General features: G+C 48.0%; 1 long non-coding RNA gene across 1 annotated transcript in view; it reads left to right on the top strand.

Moving 5' to 3' along the window:
* The window catches only part of LOC307206633, a 40012-nt gene that overhangs the window by 21175 nt on the left and 1094 nt on the right, over positions 1-17743 (top strand). Inside the window, exon 2 of the long non-coding RNA XR_013834439.1 lies at positions 16606-16689. This is a non-coding gene — a long non-coding RNA (uncharacterized lncRNA). The remainder of the gene's footprint in view (positions 1-16605; positions 16690-17743) is intronic.

The following is a 17743-nucleotide window of genomic DNA, read 5'->3' as shown; positions in this document are numbered from 1 at the left end:
TTTGCGCCAGCCTCTGAATCATGGGACTCCTACCTCGCTCGGTTTGACTGCTACTTCCAAGCCAACGAGCTGACGCAAGTATCACAGGAGCGTAAGCGGGGCCTATTCCTCAGCCTCTGTGGGCCTAAGGTGTTTGAGACGGCCCGAGCATTGGTTGCGCCTGAAGCAGTCCAGGCAACACCGTGGGACATGATCCAAGAGAAGCTCCGCAACCACTACGCACCAAAGCCATCCAAGATTGCTGACCGCCATGCGTTCTATCACCGGAACCAGGCAGAGGGGGAGTCAATCAACAACTACACCACCGCCCTGCGACAGGCTGCATGCACTGCGAGTTCTGAGACTTAGACGATGCCCTGATGAATCAAATCATCTGCAGGGTCCGGGACATCCATCTGCAACAGTGTCTCCTCGCCAAGCCAGACCTCACGCTACAGAAAGCCATTGAGGAGGCTGTGGCCTCAGAAGCTGCTGAACGCTCTGCCCAGGAGATCAGCAAGTCCAGCAGCCCACGTCTTGCTAGGAAACCAGTTCCAGTGCATCATGAAGAGGCCAGCAGTGATGAGGCATCCTCCAGTGAAGACGATGACGTGCACCAGACAAAGCAGGAGCGCAGGAAATTCCAACAGAAATCCAAGGGCCAACCGGAATGTGCCGGCTGCGGAGGGAACCATTCCCGTGCCAAGTGTCGATTCAGAGACGCCATCTGTAGGAAGTGTTCCAGAAGGGGCCACATCGCTAAGGTCTGCCAATCGGCTCCGTCTGACACCCCGCCTTCACCGACTCGCAAGTCCAAGTCTTCACTCCAGTCTGCCAAGGAAAGCTGTTTCGCTCTCACCAACTGCCGCTGCCCGTCTGGAACCACGATTGGCCAAACCGACTCACCTACGTGACGCAAGCTGAACGTCACGGTGCTCATTGAAGGAGCTTCATGTGACATGGAGATTAACACTGGGTCTGCCCTGTCCATGGTGTCTTGGAGCACCATCAAAAGACTGGTACCCAGAGTGTCCAAAAGGCAACTCGACTCTCACCGCGTACACCTGAGAGACTACCAGGGAAATGACATTCCCGTGGTAGGTGTTGGCCGGTTCTGGATCGCCTTCAAGGATTTTTCGGGCCTGCTCCGGTTGGTGGTGGTCGAAGGTCAGCGGCCAAGCCTCCTAGGGCTAGACTGGTTTGATGCCCTCGGCCTGGAAGTCTCCGGCATCAACTGCATCTCTAACACAGAGACTGAGGGTCTGGTCAAAGACTTTACCGAGGTTTTTGACGGCACTTTGGGGCAATATACAGGTACGCCCATCTCCTTTAGCCTTGATCCACAAGTCGCCCCCATCAAGCTAAAGCCACGCCGGGTTCCCTTTGCTCTCAAGGCTAAGGTGGACGAACAACTGGACAAGCTGATCACCCAAGGAGTTTTGGAGCCGGTTGACCACGCCAAGTGGGAAACCCCCATCGTCACGCCTGTCAAGCCAGACGGGTCGGTGAGAATCTGCGCTGACTACAAGTGCATGATCAACAAGGCACTTCAGCAGCACGCTTATCCGGTTCCTGTTGTCCAACACCTGCTGCATTCCCTGGGTGAGGGTAAGGTCTTTGCTAAGCTGGACCTTGCCCAAGCCTATCAACAACTGCCCGTCAATGATGCCACTGCTGAAGCCCAGACGATCGTCACCCACCAAGGGGCATTCCATTGCCGCCGGTTGCAGTTTGGGGTGAGTGTGGCTCCTGGCATCTTCCAAAGCCTTATGGAGCGTCTCCTGCAAGGGCTTCCGGGTGTCGTACCATATTTTGATGACATCTTGGTGTCCGCAGACTCACACCAGCAGCTGTTCGAGCACCTCCGTGCCGTGCTGACCAGGTTCCAAGAGGCCGGGCTCAAGGTAAAGAGGGAGAAGTGCCAGATCACCGTTCCACAGGTAGAGTTCCTGGGCTATCTTATCGACGCCTCCAGCCTTCACCCGACCACATCCAAGATCCGCGCTATCCAGCAGGCCCCCATCCCAAAGAACAAGACGGAGTTGCAGGCATTCCTGGGGCTGCTGAACTTTTATAACATGTTCCTGCCCCACAAAGCCACGGTGGCTGAGCCTCTTCACCAACTCCTCAGCACAAAGACGCCTTGGTCCTGGGGTCATCGGGAGATGGCGACCTTCAACGCAGTCAAGGCTCTCCTTTCATCGGACCATGTGCTGGTACAGTACAGTGAATCCAGGCCGCTGGTCCTTGCCTGCGATGCCTCACCTTTTGGCATCAGCGCTGTCCTTAGTCACCGTTTTCCAGACGGAAGAGAAGCACTGCTCGCCTACTTTTCCAGGACGCTATCTCCGACGGAACAGAATTACAGCCAGCTCGACAAGGAGGCACTGGCATTTGTGGCTGGAGTGAAGAGGTTCCATGAATACCTCTATGGCAGAACTTTTGACCTCATCACTGACCACAAGCCGCTCCTGGGCTGGTGATCGTCCAACTCCATTGGTCCTCTCGCCACGCATGCTACGATGGACTGTTTTCCTGGCTGCCTACCACTACCGGCTCATCCATCGCCCGGGGAAATCGATGGGCCATGCCAACGCCCTCAGCCGTTGCCCTCTTCCAGCATTTGTGGAAGACCCGGCTCCAGCTTCATTGCTCCTTCTGATTGAGGATCTTCCGGCAGCGCCTGTATCGGCTGCCACTGTGGCCTCCGCATCTGCCCAGGATCGCACCATCAGCCGGGTGCTCAACTGGGTGTGGAGGGGGTGGCCACAAGGGCCTTTTGCATCAGAGTTCCAGCCCTTCGCAACCAGACAACATGAACTCTCGGCTCATCGCGGCTGTCTGCTGTGGGGAGACCACGTCGTGATTCCCCAAAGACTCCATCAACGCGTCCTGGAGGCTCTGCACGTTGGCCACCCGGGAATTGTCAAAATGAAGGCGTTGGCTCGGTGTTACGTCTGGTGGCCTAACATGGACGATGCCACCACTGCCTGGGTGTCTGCCTGTCAAGCGTGCCAAGAGTCGAGGCCTGCACCACCGGCAGCTAAGGGACACACCTGGGAGACACCAAAGACACCCTGGTCGAGGGTGCACATCGATCTGGCTGGCCCCTTTCACGGCCGGACCTTTATGGTAGTGGTGGATGCCTATTCCAAATGGCTGGAGGTGGACCTGATGCCCTCCACCACTACCGAGGCCGTCATCCGGGTGCTGTGAGGCCTGTTTGCGACGCATGGGTGTTCTGATGTCCTTGTCTCTGACAACGGACCGCAGTTCACGTCAGGCACTTTTGAACGGTATCTTTTGGGATTGGGCATCCGCCATGCCCTAACGGCACCCTTTCATCCATCCAGCAACGGGCAAGCGGAGAGAATGGTGCGCTCGGCAAAAGAGGCACTGGCGCGCCTGGACCAGGGAGACTGGCACGAGCGGGTCGCCGAATACTTGTTCGTGCAACACATCACCCCTCATGCGGCCACAGGGTGGAGTCCTGCTGAACTGCTTATGGGCCGCCGCCTCAGGTCACCGCTCGACCGGCTGCACCCGGACTTTGCCGTGGCCGAACCCCCAGGCTGTGCCAACACGCCACGGTCATTTGTTCCAGGAAACCAGGTCTTTGCCCGGAACTATGTGGGGGACATTCCTTGGGTGCCAGCCACAGTAGTGGGAGTCACTGGACCTCGCTCGTACCAGGTGGCACTCGAAGACGGACGCTTGTGGCGCTGGCACATAGACCAGCTTAGGCGCAGGGTTGGGGACTTGGACACTACCATGGTGCCCCCAACTGCGCTTGCGGCTCCAGAAGAGACACTTACAGATGGCGAGGCCCCACCTACACCTCCCTCGCAAACTGCCAGCGTGGAGCAGAACCAAGCCGCTTCAGAGGGTCTGCCAGACTTACCACAGACTCAGACCACTCCACTTGCGGAGGCTCCACCCACAGCAGCGGATCCAGGGGATTTGGTTTCAACGCCACCTAGGGTCGCACCACAGCCTCAGCAAGAATTGTGTGGCCCCCCGGACTTGGCTACCAGTCCCCGGCGGTCTGGCAGAGTTTCCAAGTGCCCAACTTATTTAAAGGACTATGTTGTTGGACATGTATCACTGTTGGTCTAAGTATGGGAAATGTAACCGATATGCTTTTGTGCCTAATTGAACCATTACGTGTAGTGCTGTATATAAGGAAACCATTACGATTGTAACTAATGCCTTATCTCAGTGGGGAGGGGTGTTATGTACTGAAGTTCTCACCCTGGGCCAGCAGGGGGATACTGTAGATAGTTTTCCCTCAGGTCCACGTCAGTTATTTTAGGCGGGAAACCCTGGGTTGTTGTTGCTACAATGTTGACAGCCGGCTGCCTATAAAAGCAGGCCGGCTGAGCTGTTTGCTGTTCAGTTCTGTCCAGCTTACAAATAAAGAGCTGCTCTGGAGAAATCGCTGTGTCGTCTGCTATGTTCGCCCACAACTTAACAATAATATTACAGAAATAAGATTTATTGCTGGAAATAGATGTGAAGCAGTACTTGCCACGAATTTATGGATTTCAGAATGAGTCTTGCGGTATCTAAGATTTTGCTGACCAGTAAATTTATGTTCTGTCAGTTAAATTGTTGTTGTTGTTTAGTCGTGTCTGACTCTTCGTGACCCCATGGACCAGAGCACGCCAGGCACTCCTGTCTTCCACTGCCTCCCGCAGTTTAGTCAGACTCATGTTGGTAGCTTCGAGAACACTGTCCAACCATCTTGTCCTCTATCGTCCCCTTCTCCTTGTGCCCTCCATCTTTCCCAACATCAGGGTCTTTTTCAGGGAGTCTTCTCTTCTCATGAGGTGGCCAAAGTATTGGAGCCTCAGCTTCAGGATCTGTCCTTCCAGTGAGCACTCAGGGCTGATTTCCTTCAGAATGGAGAGGTTTGATCTTCTTGCAGTTCATAGGACTCTCAAGAGTCTCCTCCAGCACCAGAATTCAAAATCATCAATTCTTCGGCGACCAGCCAGTTAAATATCAGTCAGTTAAATATTGGGACTGAAATACCAGTAGATTCCTCCAGACTGCATTCAGCAGCCCCCCAAACCCCTCAGGCTCAGCCCCATACATGCTAGAATCTTCCTGGGCTCTGCTTACTCTGACCCCTTGGCCCCACCCAATGGCCTCGCATTTTTGAAATCACAAGTTGGCAACCCCAGTATTATTTGTGAGTTAAATCAGTTTGCTTGAACCCTGGCACTCGCTCTACTAGACCATTTCTCAGGTGGAAAATAGGTGTCATTTTATTGAACGCAAGGAAGCAGGAGCTGTTAAAATACTGCTTTTGGTCTGACCTTGTGAGTCGAACAGACTGAGAGCAGGGCATCTGCCAGCATCACACAAAAATGTATACACAGGTTCACTGTCAGCTGATTGAACCATCAAAGCAAAAAGCAGCCATTTTTATAGCTTCAGCTATAAAATGCTAGACTGTTAACATCTACAGTAGTGTCTTTTATTATGTTGGAGCATAGAGCAACCTAATACTCCGCCTGCAGGACATATGTCTAGAGAGAGACCAGTAAGTTTGGCTTTGTTTACCTGGCTAGATGGCACCAATGCAGCTGCTAAGTTCCCTCCTGAGTTGGAATGAGGGATCAGTTTGATTTTGCTTGTGCTCCAATGAGGAACTACAAAGTTCATACTTCTTGAACCAATATGCAAAGCTGAAACATAGCTGTCCTTTGAAATTTGCACCTCGCTTAATTTTACAACGCACTTGTCCAACCAAACAGCGCATATAGAAATGTTTACATGAACATGTCAAAAAAATGTGTATATTAGTTTTTGTATGCTTTACATGAAGGGAAATTGCTTGTAAAATGTGCATACAGTATTAGTCTAAACTGCCGGCAAAAATATTTTTATTACAAGAAATTCACACTACATTAGTGACTAATTTCCATGAGGATTTCTTAAAACAAAAATGAGGAAACTGCTGCAGAAAGTGAACAAAATTTAAGATTAGGAAAAAGAGAAACTGAAAGAAACCAAAATCAACAGGCCCAACCATCCCTACACCTGAGTCCCAATATTTAAAGATACATGTACAAATTATCAACAAACTTAAAAATAGGCACCTGAGCTCTTTATAACATGGAAGGAGACTCCCTAGGTGGCCTCAACAGACTTACCGTATTTTTTGCTCTATAAGACTCACTTTTTCCCTCCTAAAGAGTAAGGGGAAATGTGTGTGCATCTTATGGAGCGAATGCAGGCTGCGCAGCTATCCCAGAAGCCAGAACAACAAGAGGGATTGCTGCTTTCACTGCGCAGAGATCCCTCTTGCTGTTCTGGCTTCTGAGATTCAGAATATTTTTTTTTCCTGTTTTCCTCCTCCAAAAACTAGGTGCGTCTTGTGGTCTGGTGTGTCTTATAGAGCGAAAAATATGGTATTTTGTCCTCCCCAGATTTTGGAAGGATAATTACACCAACACATATTTTTATGTTTATCTTTTATCTATTTTTCAAGAAACAATATAAAATGCAGTTGATTACCTGTGGTCACAATAATCTCTGGCATTTTTATTTTTTTGTCTGCCCAACTGCTATGGAGAGCATCTGCACCACTCATAATTTGCCAGGTTAAAAGGATACAACCCTACTTGGTGTGATCAAGAACATTCTGCATTTGGGGATAATGCTTAGAGAAGCATTAGGAATGTAATTATGAGGAATCACACTCGCACAATGCGCTTCCTTTACAAGGCATATTCCATTTCTCAAGCTGTAGCAACAGAAATAAAAGATTAAAGCCAGCTCTTTATTTGTGTTTAGCAGATACCCACAAATGTTGTACTTAGGCCATGTTTCAGATCTCAGCAAGGAGGACAGAATTTTCGCCAATTTCCTCCTCTGAAGAGCTGGAAGAAATATGCACATTTCTATTTTGTGCTCAAATTACACATGCAATAAACTAGAGCTACAACCAATGTTCTCATAAAAATGAGCCTCGGAATTCTCCTGATAGTCACTGAATACACACACACGTACAAATGATACGTGATTTTGATTTCAGCCTAAAACATTTGACAGTATTTGATAAGTAGCATGCAACGACAGTATATTTCACTGTTGACAGCTATGCAGTGAACTCCTATGCCTGTTATGCAGATGTAAGTCGCACTGAATGCAAGATGCTTTATTGTTCTGTTATATTACTTATTTTATTTATTTAGCAAAACACATATACCCCTGTTGTAACAAAACCACAAGAAAAGAACACCAGCATGCCATTGTAAGGCAATGAATTATAGCACAACCCTAAAGAGATGACGTCCAGTGCTTAGAGTTATTTATTTTGTGTGTTCAGACCCAGAAACCTTCCCCCTAAACTAAATTCACACATGACTCAAATTTTGGTTTGGTTTTTGGCAGAATTTAGGCCACAGCTTTATTGATTACAGAAAGTGATTGATTGCATAGGCTCTGGTTCCACTAGCTCCCTGCCATGCAGGTAGCACTGACCCAGGGCACCAGCATAGGTCAGCCAAGGGTGAACACCTGGATGAGCAAAAAGCCGGGAACGGGCTAACTCCACCACCCAAATGTCCCCCTGGACTCAGGCATGGGCACACCGCCCTCTCAGGGGTTGACCAAGCCATCGAGTCCCTGGATTCATTTAACAGAATACCCTTCACATAGGGATGGCGAGAGCGTTCTCCCATCCCTATCACCTGAACCAGAGCCTATCCGCAAGCTTACAAGTTGTGACGATTTGCTACGCGGCAGGCGAAACCCAAATGGCACCAGCCAGTCAGCCAAGTGGGGAAAATTCCTGCCGTGCCCCTGTCCCAACGACAGATGACACACGATGGCATAGCAAGGTCAAGCGCAACAAGCCCTAAAAGTAGGGAGAGGTGGGCGGGTGTTCCGAATGCATGCGCCGAAAGAGGAAGCTCTGGGTCACGTGCATGGGCATAAACAGGTCCCTTGAACCGTTTGGACTGTGCCCCATTGGCCAGATTGCATCCAGCTTCGAGGGACCTACCAATCGGGTGTTGTGGCTGACCAATTGTACCCACCCACAACACAGGGTGTCAGCTTCCAGGTCTCACCACAATACGTGCACTCATTAAGGGAGGACCCGATTTATTAAATAAGAAGACCTGGGTGACCAGGGTTCGAATCCCCTCTCAACCACATAGTTCATTGGATGAGCTTGGGTCGGTCACAGTCTTGGTCCAGTGGCCAATTGGGCTTTCAAATTTCAGCGGTGCCCTGTGTGACACCAAAAATCCCCCCTCCAGCCTCTCACCTTACATTCTTAGTCATTGTTGTGGTACCCCCTGCAGCGTCCACTTGATTTGGCGCCCAATGCAAGCAAACCGGTTGCATCCCCCTAAATCTGCCTCTGTTTAGACCAGTGGCGTAGCGTGGGGGGTGCAGGGGGGGCCGGCCACACCGGGCGCAACATCTGGGGGTTAGGGTTAGGGGGTGCAAATCCACGGGTTAGGGGGTGCAAATTACTTGCCTTGCCCCGGGTACTGACAACCCACGCTACGCCACTGGCTTAGACTCAGCTTGGAGGGTTGTTGTGAGGATAAAATGAGGAGGGGGAGAACCATGTGTGCCTCCTTGAGCTCCCTGGAGAAAAGGTGGGATATAGAATCGTCGAGTTGGAAGGGACCCTGAGGGTCATCCAGTCCAACCCCCTGTGATGAAGGAATCTCAACGAAAGCATCCACGACGGATTGCCACCCAAACTTCTGCTTAAAAACATCCAAGGAAGGAGAGTCCACAATCTCTGGAGGGTTGTGATGATAGATAGGTAGATAAAACCAGCGCTTTTTTTTTTCCTGGGGGGGGGACGGACGCAGGGGGACACATACCCTAAACATTTTGCAAATCTTTGTATTTTGTCCATTTACTGTATTTATTTTTCCTGATTTGAACTGTAAAACGGTGATTTTCTTGAGTCAAAAATGAGAGTGCCCCTAAACAGTTTTTTTTAGAAAGAAAAGCACTGGATAAAATAATTGTAACCGTATGAAATAAAATGTTAATAACATTCAAACATCCATACCAGGAATCAGGGCCGGATTTAGGTTTGATGAGGCCCTAAGCTACTGAAGGTAATGGGGCCCTTTATACGTCCAGCTGCTCTTTGTCAACAACAAATTCTCGCTGTTTTTTGTGTTGAATATATGCTATATGGTAATTTATGGACCTAATAGGTATCTAAAGCCATTTGCACATACAGAATGTAGGCACCCTGTCTATAGAAATGAGCAAACCAGTGATATTTAGGGAGCAGGCTAGCAGGCGGGGCCCATGACTTACAGCATAGGAGCCTACAATACACAAAACACTGTTGCTGTATGTAGGTTGTATTTTATTTGTTTTTTATCTTATATTTAGGAAATGTACATCCAGGTTTTTTTTTCCTTTAATTTTTTTGTGGCCCCCCCCCCAAGAGAGTGGGGCCCTAAGTTATAGCTTGTTTAGCTTATATGTAAATCCAGCACTGCCAGGAATCCAGCTGTTTCCCTGTTATCTGAGTGCATTGAGCAGAACACTGGAAGCCAGAAGCAGGCTTAGTTTATGCTGAGAATAAGGACGCAGGTGGCGCTGTGGGTTAAAGCCTCAGCGCCTAGGACTTGCCGATCGAAAGGTCAGCGGATCGAATCCCTGCGGCGGGGTGCGCTCCCGCTGCTCGGTCCCAGCGCCTGCCAACCTAGCAGTTCGAAAGCACCTCCGGGTGCAAGTAGATAAATAGGGACCGCTTACCAGCGGGAAGGTAAACGGCGTTTCCGTGTGCGGCTCTGGCTCGCCAGAGCAGCGATGTCACGCTGGCCACGTGACCCGGAAGTGTCTCCGGACAGCGCTGGCCCCCGGCCTCTTGAGTGAGATGGGCGCACAACCCCAGAGTCTGTCAAGACTGGCCCGTACTTTACCTAACTGGGTACAATATTGCCTGCTCGACCTGCACATTTCCCCTTATACATCCATCAGGCTGGAATAAGTGCACGTGGAAGGTTGGAGGTGCAGGGAGAGAGGACTGGTTCTTGCAGACCCATGCCAGGGCTATTTTCCAATTAGCATGTTCCGATTAGCACCTGAGGCGGATCCAAATTGCTGCTGGCATTTATATTTTCAGCTGACATTTCTCTTCTCTTCCAGTAGCCTTTTGTGCAACATGAAATCTGTTTTGCATCTAGCAGAAGGTAATCTAATTAACTCTGCACAACACACCCCGTACTCCATCTTAACCCACAGGCTTTGAAGTTTACCCGTCACCCGTCTTGCTCTGAAACATCTTTCCCTCCCTCCACTTTTGTTTTGCTGTTTTCTGATACATCGAGCCCGAGGAAAAGTTTCGGGAATGCTTTTGCTCATTGGCTTGTGGTGTTTTAATAATCCTGATATGTTGCACTGGGGAGCTTGCTTGCTCGCTTGCTTGCTTTTATAGCCCAGGCCCTTTCCGTCAGGCATTGGGAGGTGACTAGATGAGAGAGCTGGCTAGCCCAGACTAACAAGAAGGAAGCATCACTTGCTTCTGGGACACCAGCTCAGGAAGGTTGGAATAGCTGTGGAGCCAAGAATCTGCTGCCTCGAATGATTGCCTCACCCTGGCTAATGGTATGGCTGGCTTGGCACAGGATAACGTATCATTCAATGTGCATAAGATAACCTGGAACTTCATGTTGAAGACAACACATGGTACCAGGAATGAAATGTATTGTGGGAAAGTAATATGGAATAGTGGAGGGCTCTGCATGCTTTATCTCTCTCCTGAAGCATCTGAGAAATGGAAGAGGGAGAAGTTTAAAACTGCCATTTCTCCCCTTTCAGGCTTTTTTCTAGAAAGGATAAGACTGGGTAAAATGTTTTGGCTGGCATTTCGATGCTGACCGTGTTGTACGGACCCTTAAAAAAAAAGTGCATGCTCAAGGAGAGAAGCTGGGGCAACCAGCCCAGATGAGCAGGGAATAATAATAATAATAATAATAATAATAATAATAATAGCACCAATCCCACATTAAAGACCCATGTAGAAGCACTCTGTGAGGGACGCAGGTGGCGCTGTGGGTTAAACCACAGAGCCTAGGACTTGCCGATCAGAAGGCCGGCAGTTCGAATCCCCACGACGGGGTGAGCTCCCATTGCTCGGTCCCTGCTCCTGCCAACCTAGCAGTTCAAAAGCACGTCCAAGTGCAAGTAGATAAATAGGTACCGCTCCAGCCGGAAGGTAAACGGCGTTTCCGTGCGCTGCTCTGGTTCGCCAGAAGCGGCTTAGTCATGCTGGCCACATGACCCGGAAGCTGTACGCCGGCTCCCTTGACCAGTAAAGGGAGATGAGTGCCGCAACCCCAGAGTCGGTCAGGACTGGACCTAATGGTCAGGGGTCCCTTTAACTTTACTGGAAGCACTCTGTATGTACCTATTAAATGTACATTTAATACCAGCATAATTAGTTTCTGTTGTTTCCTAAAACTTCTGCTCTAGGAGAACTCCCCACTTCTTAGGTATAGCAGGGTCCTTAGGTGGGTTATTCATAAACACAGCCAGTTTTACTAACTACAGTGGTTCCCAAATCGCCCTTAGTAAATTCTGTCTGTGCGGCCTTTGATTGCTTTCCCATGTTTTAGTAAATAAATCTCTGGCTACATGCAAGACTTGCCCTTGTTTCTCATATGGAACACATTCCTTTATACAGTCCAGTAAACATCTCACTGGATCCAACAGTATGTTAATCTGGACCATGTCTGTGATTACAGCTGTTACCGTCCTCCAGATTTAGTTGATTCTTCCTCTGCCTTCTGATACTTCGACCGCATGTGCCAAAAAATAACCTTTTGTTTGACTACATATCCAACAATCCCCTTCCCCTTTTTTATATATTTTAAATGTTTTCTACATTGCTATATGCCACTGAGTGGCCTGTTTTTCTTACTGCCACCTTCCCCAACCATATATTTTGGACCACAGCTTGCATCAACCCCAGATACTACATGCATACCCCTCAACTGTCCCAGAACATTCCATTTTTTCTTGCATGAGCACGGTGGACATTTTGGGTGCTGTGATCTCGCATGATTTCAAGCCGTAACCCCCCACTCCCAAAAAACAAACAAAACAAAACACTTTTTCTGGGGCCATGGTTTTTTCAGGGGGAAATCTCAGTGTGAAATCACTCGAGATCACAACGCCAAAAATAGCCACCATGCTCTCACAAGACAAAACAGGCAGATGGCATCCCAGAAGATGGTGTCCCAGTTTTTCTCTTTGATATGTTGAAGGGTATACACATGCTGCCTGGAACTCATGGGAGTTGTAGTCAAAACCACCTGGAGGGCATTAGGTTGGCGAAGACAGATTTACAGCCGTCACAAATTTAGACTTCTTAACAAATATATATTCCACATTTCCCGAGAGAGGTTTCACATTACAAAGTCTTTCCCCACATCTTGATGTTACTTTCCTATCTTGTTTTGGCTGCCTAATCACGATTTAATTGTGCATCCTGCATTTGCCAGTGTGTGATTAAATCCCACCCAAACATAGTGACTTTCTGGGAGTGCCCCTGGAGACTGCAGTCTTCACTTTTAACTCCCCTGCTGCCAGTGGAGATGTTGCAACAGCTTTGCATGCGGCCCGGTCTCTTGCTTATGCTCATCTTCTCCTTTGCCTGTTTGAAGTGGCTGTAGTTGTAATTTGTTGGCAGCTTCCCAGAGTGGCTAGGGCAACCCACTCAGATGGATGGCATAATAATAATAATAATAATAATAATAATAATAATAATTAATACGTTTTTCAGAATAGGATCTCTATGGTTGTAGGTGATGTCGTGTTTTTGCTGGTTCAACCAACTTCTTCTTCTTTATACAGTGGTACCTCAGGTTACATACGCTTCAGGTTACAAACTCCGCTAACCTGGAAATAGTGCTTCAGGTTAAGAACTTTGCTTCATGATGAGAACAGAAATTGGGCTCCGATGGTGTGGCAGCAGCAGGAGGCCCCATTAGCTAAAGTGGTGCTTCAGTTTAAGAACAGTTTCAGGTTAAGTACGGACCTCCGGAACGAATTAAGTACTTAACTGTAATGGGATAAGGGGCTGCTTGTGCGTGAGCACTAAGACTCTCACAGTTTTGTAGTTAGTTTTAAAACTCTCCCTCTCCGCGCAGCCATCAGTGCATGGCTGCCTTAATCGCTGGCAGAATCCGTCAGTGGGCGTTTCCTGAATTTCTTCCAGCATAAAAGTTCTTTGACAGAAAGTCTCCTCCTTGATTCCCTACGTGACAGCTTTCTGCGCAGAGTAGGCGTTCCAAGGGGAGGTCCTGAGCTCTCCCCACTGGTCTCGCTGGAAGCGTCTCTGGGCCTCACCTCCGACTCTGTCTCCTTCGCCTCCCCTCCTGCTTCCGCGGAAGCTCTCCCTCTCCCCCTGCTGGTTCCCTCCTCAGCATCAGAGGGTCTCCCAGCATCCGAAAGCCTCTCCACCACCTTAAGCTCCGATGGCGGTTCCCTGATATCCACCTTAATCATTTTTTAATGAAATGATTTTAGAATGTTGTATTGTTTTATTGTTGTTAGCCGCCCTGAGCCCGGCTTCGGCTGGGGAGGGTGGGATATAAATAAAAAAATATTATTGTTGTTGTTGTTGTTGTTGTTATTCTTATTCTTATTCTTATTCTTATTAACCTGAGGTACCACTGTATATTTTTGACAACAAAGAGGAATATTGTCCCATCTTTGGTTACAGGCAAGGCTACAACAACATGGGTCATGTTTAACAGCTTGACTAAGAAGCAGCTGTTTTTGGAATTTGAATGGAGAGAGGGAGCAGCGAGAGCTTCTAAGCAGCTGAAATAAGGGGGCATCAATTCATGCCACCTGTCTGTCACCCATTCGGATCTGGAGGCCTCTTGCGTGTTGACCAAGGAGCAGAGCATGGGGTACTTGCCAGTGGCGTAGCGTGGGTTGTCAGCACCTGGGGCAAGGCAAGTAATTTGCGCCCCCTAACCCTGGATTTGCGCCCCCTAACCCTATCCCTAACCCTAACCCCCAGATGTTGCGCCCGGTGAGGCCGGCACTCCCTGCACCTCCCACGCTACGCCACTGGTACTTGCTGTGACTGTTCCTTCCTGGGGGAGGGGGCGAGGTGCAGGAGGCTTCCAGGCCCCACTCAGTTCTGGTGGTAACTTTGCAAGATGCATACTTTGTTTCATGCCTTTTTGGAGGGAGTGTTTTCTTTTCCTTGCCTTCCATCCTGCCCATTCTGATTCCACTCTGTAATTTTGCCGCTTCATTGGTTTGGCTATTGTTGGAACTAAGGTTGGAGCTGACCATGTGTGACTTTAGCTAGCTCATGTGTCCTGGGGAACAGAAGGGATTAACTCATTGCTGTCCTGGATGTCTCCTGCATGAAGGGAAATTCACGGTAAGCAACCAGTCCTGATCTGCTGTCAGTGCTTAGGATTCTTTCCGCACCACCAGCCGTAAGCTTTTCTTGTAATTTTATAAATAAACCAAGTGTCAATAGACACCACAAGACTCTGGTGTTCTTTCTCATCCAAAGGAAACCGAACCCTGCAGCACCACCCCTGGAACTTATCATCGCTCAGAGATATGAGGCGTGTGCAACGTACAATATAAGCAAGACATGGAAAGGAGGTGCCTTTGATCGAAACTAGATGAGGAAATAGCTTGAGGAGCAGATGTTCCTGAGCATCTGTTCCATGGGTTTAGAAATCAAGGAAGGGCAAGTGTCATTCCAGCGCTCCTTTCCCCTAATCTTGTTAACACGGCATAACATTCCTTGTTAAAACGAATTGCTTGGCTACCGAGTCTTATACTGCACAAGGGAGACAGGTTTAAGCAGTGTTCAAAGGTGATGGTGGAAGAAATGGGACAATTTCATTTCAAATTTGTCCAGACTCCATTTAGCCCATGGTCCTCTGACCGCTTTTATATCCCTCTGAACTGCTTGTTAAGAAAGTTGAATTAGTACCTTCGTATTTTGAAATTAGTCAGTTTTTCTTACCATGAAAAGAACAGCATTACAGTAAGGTAAAGGTAAAGGGACCCCTGACCATTAGGTCCAGTCGTGGCCGACTCTGGGGTTGCGATGCTCATCTCACTTTATTGGCCGAGGGAGCTGGCGTACAGCTTCCAGGTCATGTGGCCACATGACTAAGCCGCTTCTGGCGAACCAGAGCAGCGCACGGAAACAGCGTTTACCTCCCCGCCGGAGCGGTACCTATTTATCTACTTGCACTTTGACGTGCTTTTGAACTGCTAGGTTGGCAGGAGCAGGGACCAAGCAACGGGAGCTCACCCCTGCTGCGGGGATTTGAACCGCTGACCTTCTGATCGGCAAGTCCTAGGCTCTGTGGTTTAACCCACAGCGCCACCCGCGTCCCTAGCATTGCTGTAGGGGGCCTATTTCCACCTTCTAGCTCTGACCAGGTAAATGGCAGTTGTGCAGCAAGAAGGCAAGCACTTGGCTAGACAGCCACCTCCTTCCTTCCAAGATTTAAGCTCAACACAGACTCTATTGGGTTTGGGTTTTCAACTGCTGAAGGTAACAAACAGCCATCCTTGCAAGTGTTTGCCCCTCTCAGTTGAACAAGAAGCCCTGACCTGGATTGACTGACTTAAAAAAACAACAACCCAAAAAAACGCAGCATAACTCTGCTCTGTACAACATCCTGGGATCTTTTTGACATCCATTGACAAGTGGAGTGGCTCAAGAACCATCTAAAAAAGAGTGAGATTGCATCCCACCTTTCCGTACAACCCGCTTTGAGCCATGAGTCTAAGCCATTCTTCCTTTTAGCAGGTGACATAAGAAGTGGAGCTCATGTCCTCTGTAACTTGTAGCCCTGTAGAAGGATTGAGATGGAAAGGAGAAGGTAAAACAAGGCTTTGCTGTTAAACGTAGCGCTGTACTGAAAACATCTAACATTTTCTCAGCAATCATTATCAACGAGCAAAGGAAACGCTTTTTAAAATGATCATACAGGAGAGATTTTTTTTTTGATGAAATTCTCAAGGTATTTTAAAACAAAAAGTGGAACACCTTCTATTGCACTTACATTACATACAGTACACAGTGGTACCTCAGGTTAAGAATTTAATTCATTCTGGAGGTCCATTCTTAACCTGAAACTGTTCATAACCTGAGGTACCACTTTAGCTAATGGGGCCTCCTGCTGCCGCTGCGCTGCTGGAGCACGATTTCTGTTCTCATCCTGAAGCAAAGTTCTTAACCCGAGGTACTATTTCTGGGTTAGTGGAGTTTGTAACTTGAAGCCTGATGTACCACTGTAAATCAGCATGTGCAATAGTTGTGCAAATCTCTCTCTTTTTGTAATGCAATAAAATGTTGCAGTATATCCTCCTTCCATCCTTACAGGAGTGCTCCTGTTCCAGCCCGGGCATTTTACCCCCTCTGTTTTATGTTTGTTTTCGACAGGCTCACAACATTCTAGTCCTCACTGAGAAGGGTTTTGGGGGGGTTATTTTTTCTTGCCACCTTAGTTCTTTTTTAATTCAATGAAAAATTGGGTTGGGGTTTTGTTTTTTTGTTTTGTTTTGGTACTTCTGCAAACCTTGGGGTTCTTCTGAGGATTCTGATACATTCTTCTTCATTCTCAGGGGGCCTGTTTTGTTTACCTTCCTGTGTTCATTATTACAGGGAGTTAGCCCACGTTTGAGATGATGCTTCCAGGTCTGCTGCAGGTGAACTTGCAATTTCAGCTGAAACTGAAGACCAGTCCTGTTCACTTCCTTGCAACTTCTAGGTGTGGCAGTGAAAACCTAATTACTTATTTTGTAAAAATGTGCTGCTCATATTCATGCTCCTTTAGGCTCAGTTGACTGACTTGCTGGCAGGTTTTGTGGCTTGGCTCAACCCCAGGTAGACTCCACAATAAAATAAATTACTGTTGTTTAATCACTGAAGTAAATTACCCACAGAAAATTATTGTGTCACCATAATAGATTCTCTCCTTGAAGAATAGCACCTTAGAAGAATGCTTTCAATAATTCCCCCCACAAGTTATGGTGTGTCATAATTTAGCTATTATGGTTACAGAAGCGATAACAACAGCTTTAATATTTCACGGTGTTTTTACAGTGTCTTGAAGGATCCATTTAAAAACCTATTATGAATATTTTGTAAGCAGTTGTGGTATTTACTTTCCTCTGTCCTTAGCCCAGCAGGTACTTGTCTCAAAAATGAGCCACGGAAACATCCAAAGCCAGGCATCTTACAGGTCTGAAAACTGAGCACCACACATTTTCAGAAGGTCATATGGTTGAGGGAAGGTCCAGATGTGTACTTTTGGATAACTAGGAAGGCTGATAAGGGAAAGTGGAAACAAGAATGACAAAAGGATCTAGGCAGGAAGACCAGCTGCACAAATATAGGATGGGGGAATCGCTAGTTTGCCAGTAGTATATGTGGAAAGGATCTAGGGGTTGTAGTAGACCACAAGCTTAGCACGTCAACAGTGTGATGCAGCAGCAAAAAAGAGCTAATGCTATTCTAGGCTGTATCAACAGAAGTATAGTGTCCAGATCAAGATATGTAATAGTACCACTCTATTCTGCTTTGATCAGACCACACTTGGAGTACTGTGTCCATTTCTGGCTGCCACAAGTTAAGAAAGATATTGAAAAGCTGGAACGTGTGCAGAGGAGGGCAACCAAGATGATCAAGAGTCAGGAGACTAAGCCTTATGAGGAATGGTTGAAGGAGCTGGGTATGTTTGGCCTAGAAAAGAGGGGATAG

Source organism: Podarcis cretensis, assembly GCF_951804945.1.
Source record: "Podarcis cretensis genome assembly, chromosome: 17".
NCBI lineage: Eukaryota > Metazoa > Chordata > Lepidosauria > Squamata > Lacertidae > Podarcis > Podarcis cretensis.
Note: the sequence above shows the minus strand (reverse complement) of the source record. Positions and strands in the feature narration are given on the sequence as shown.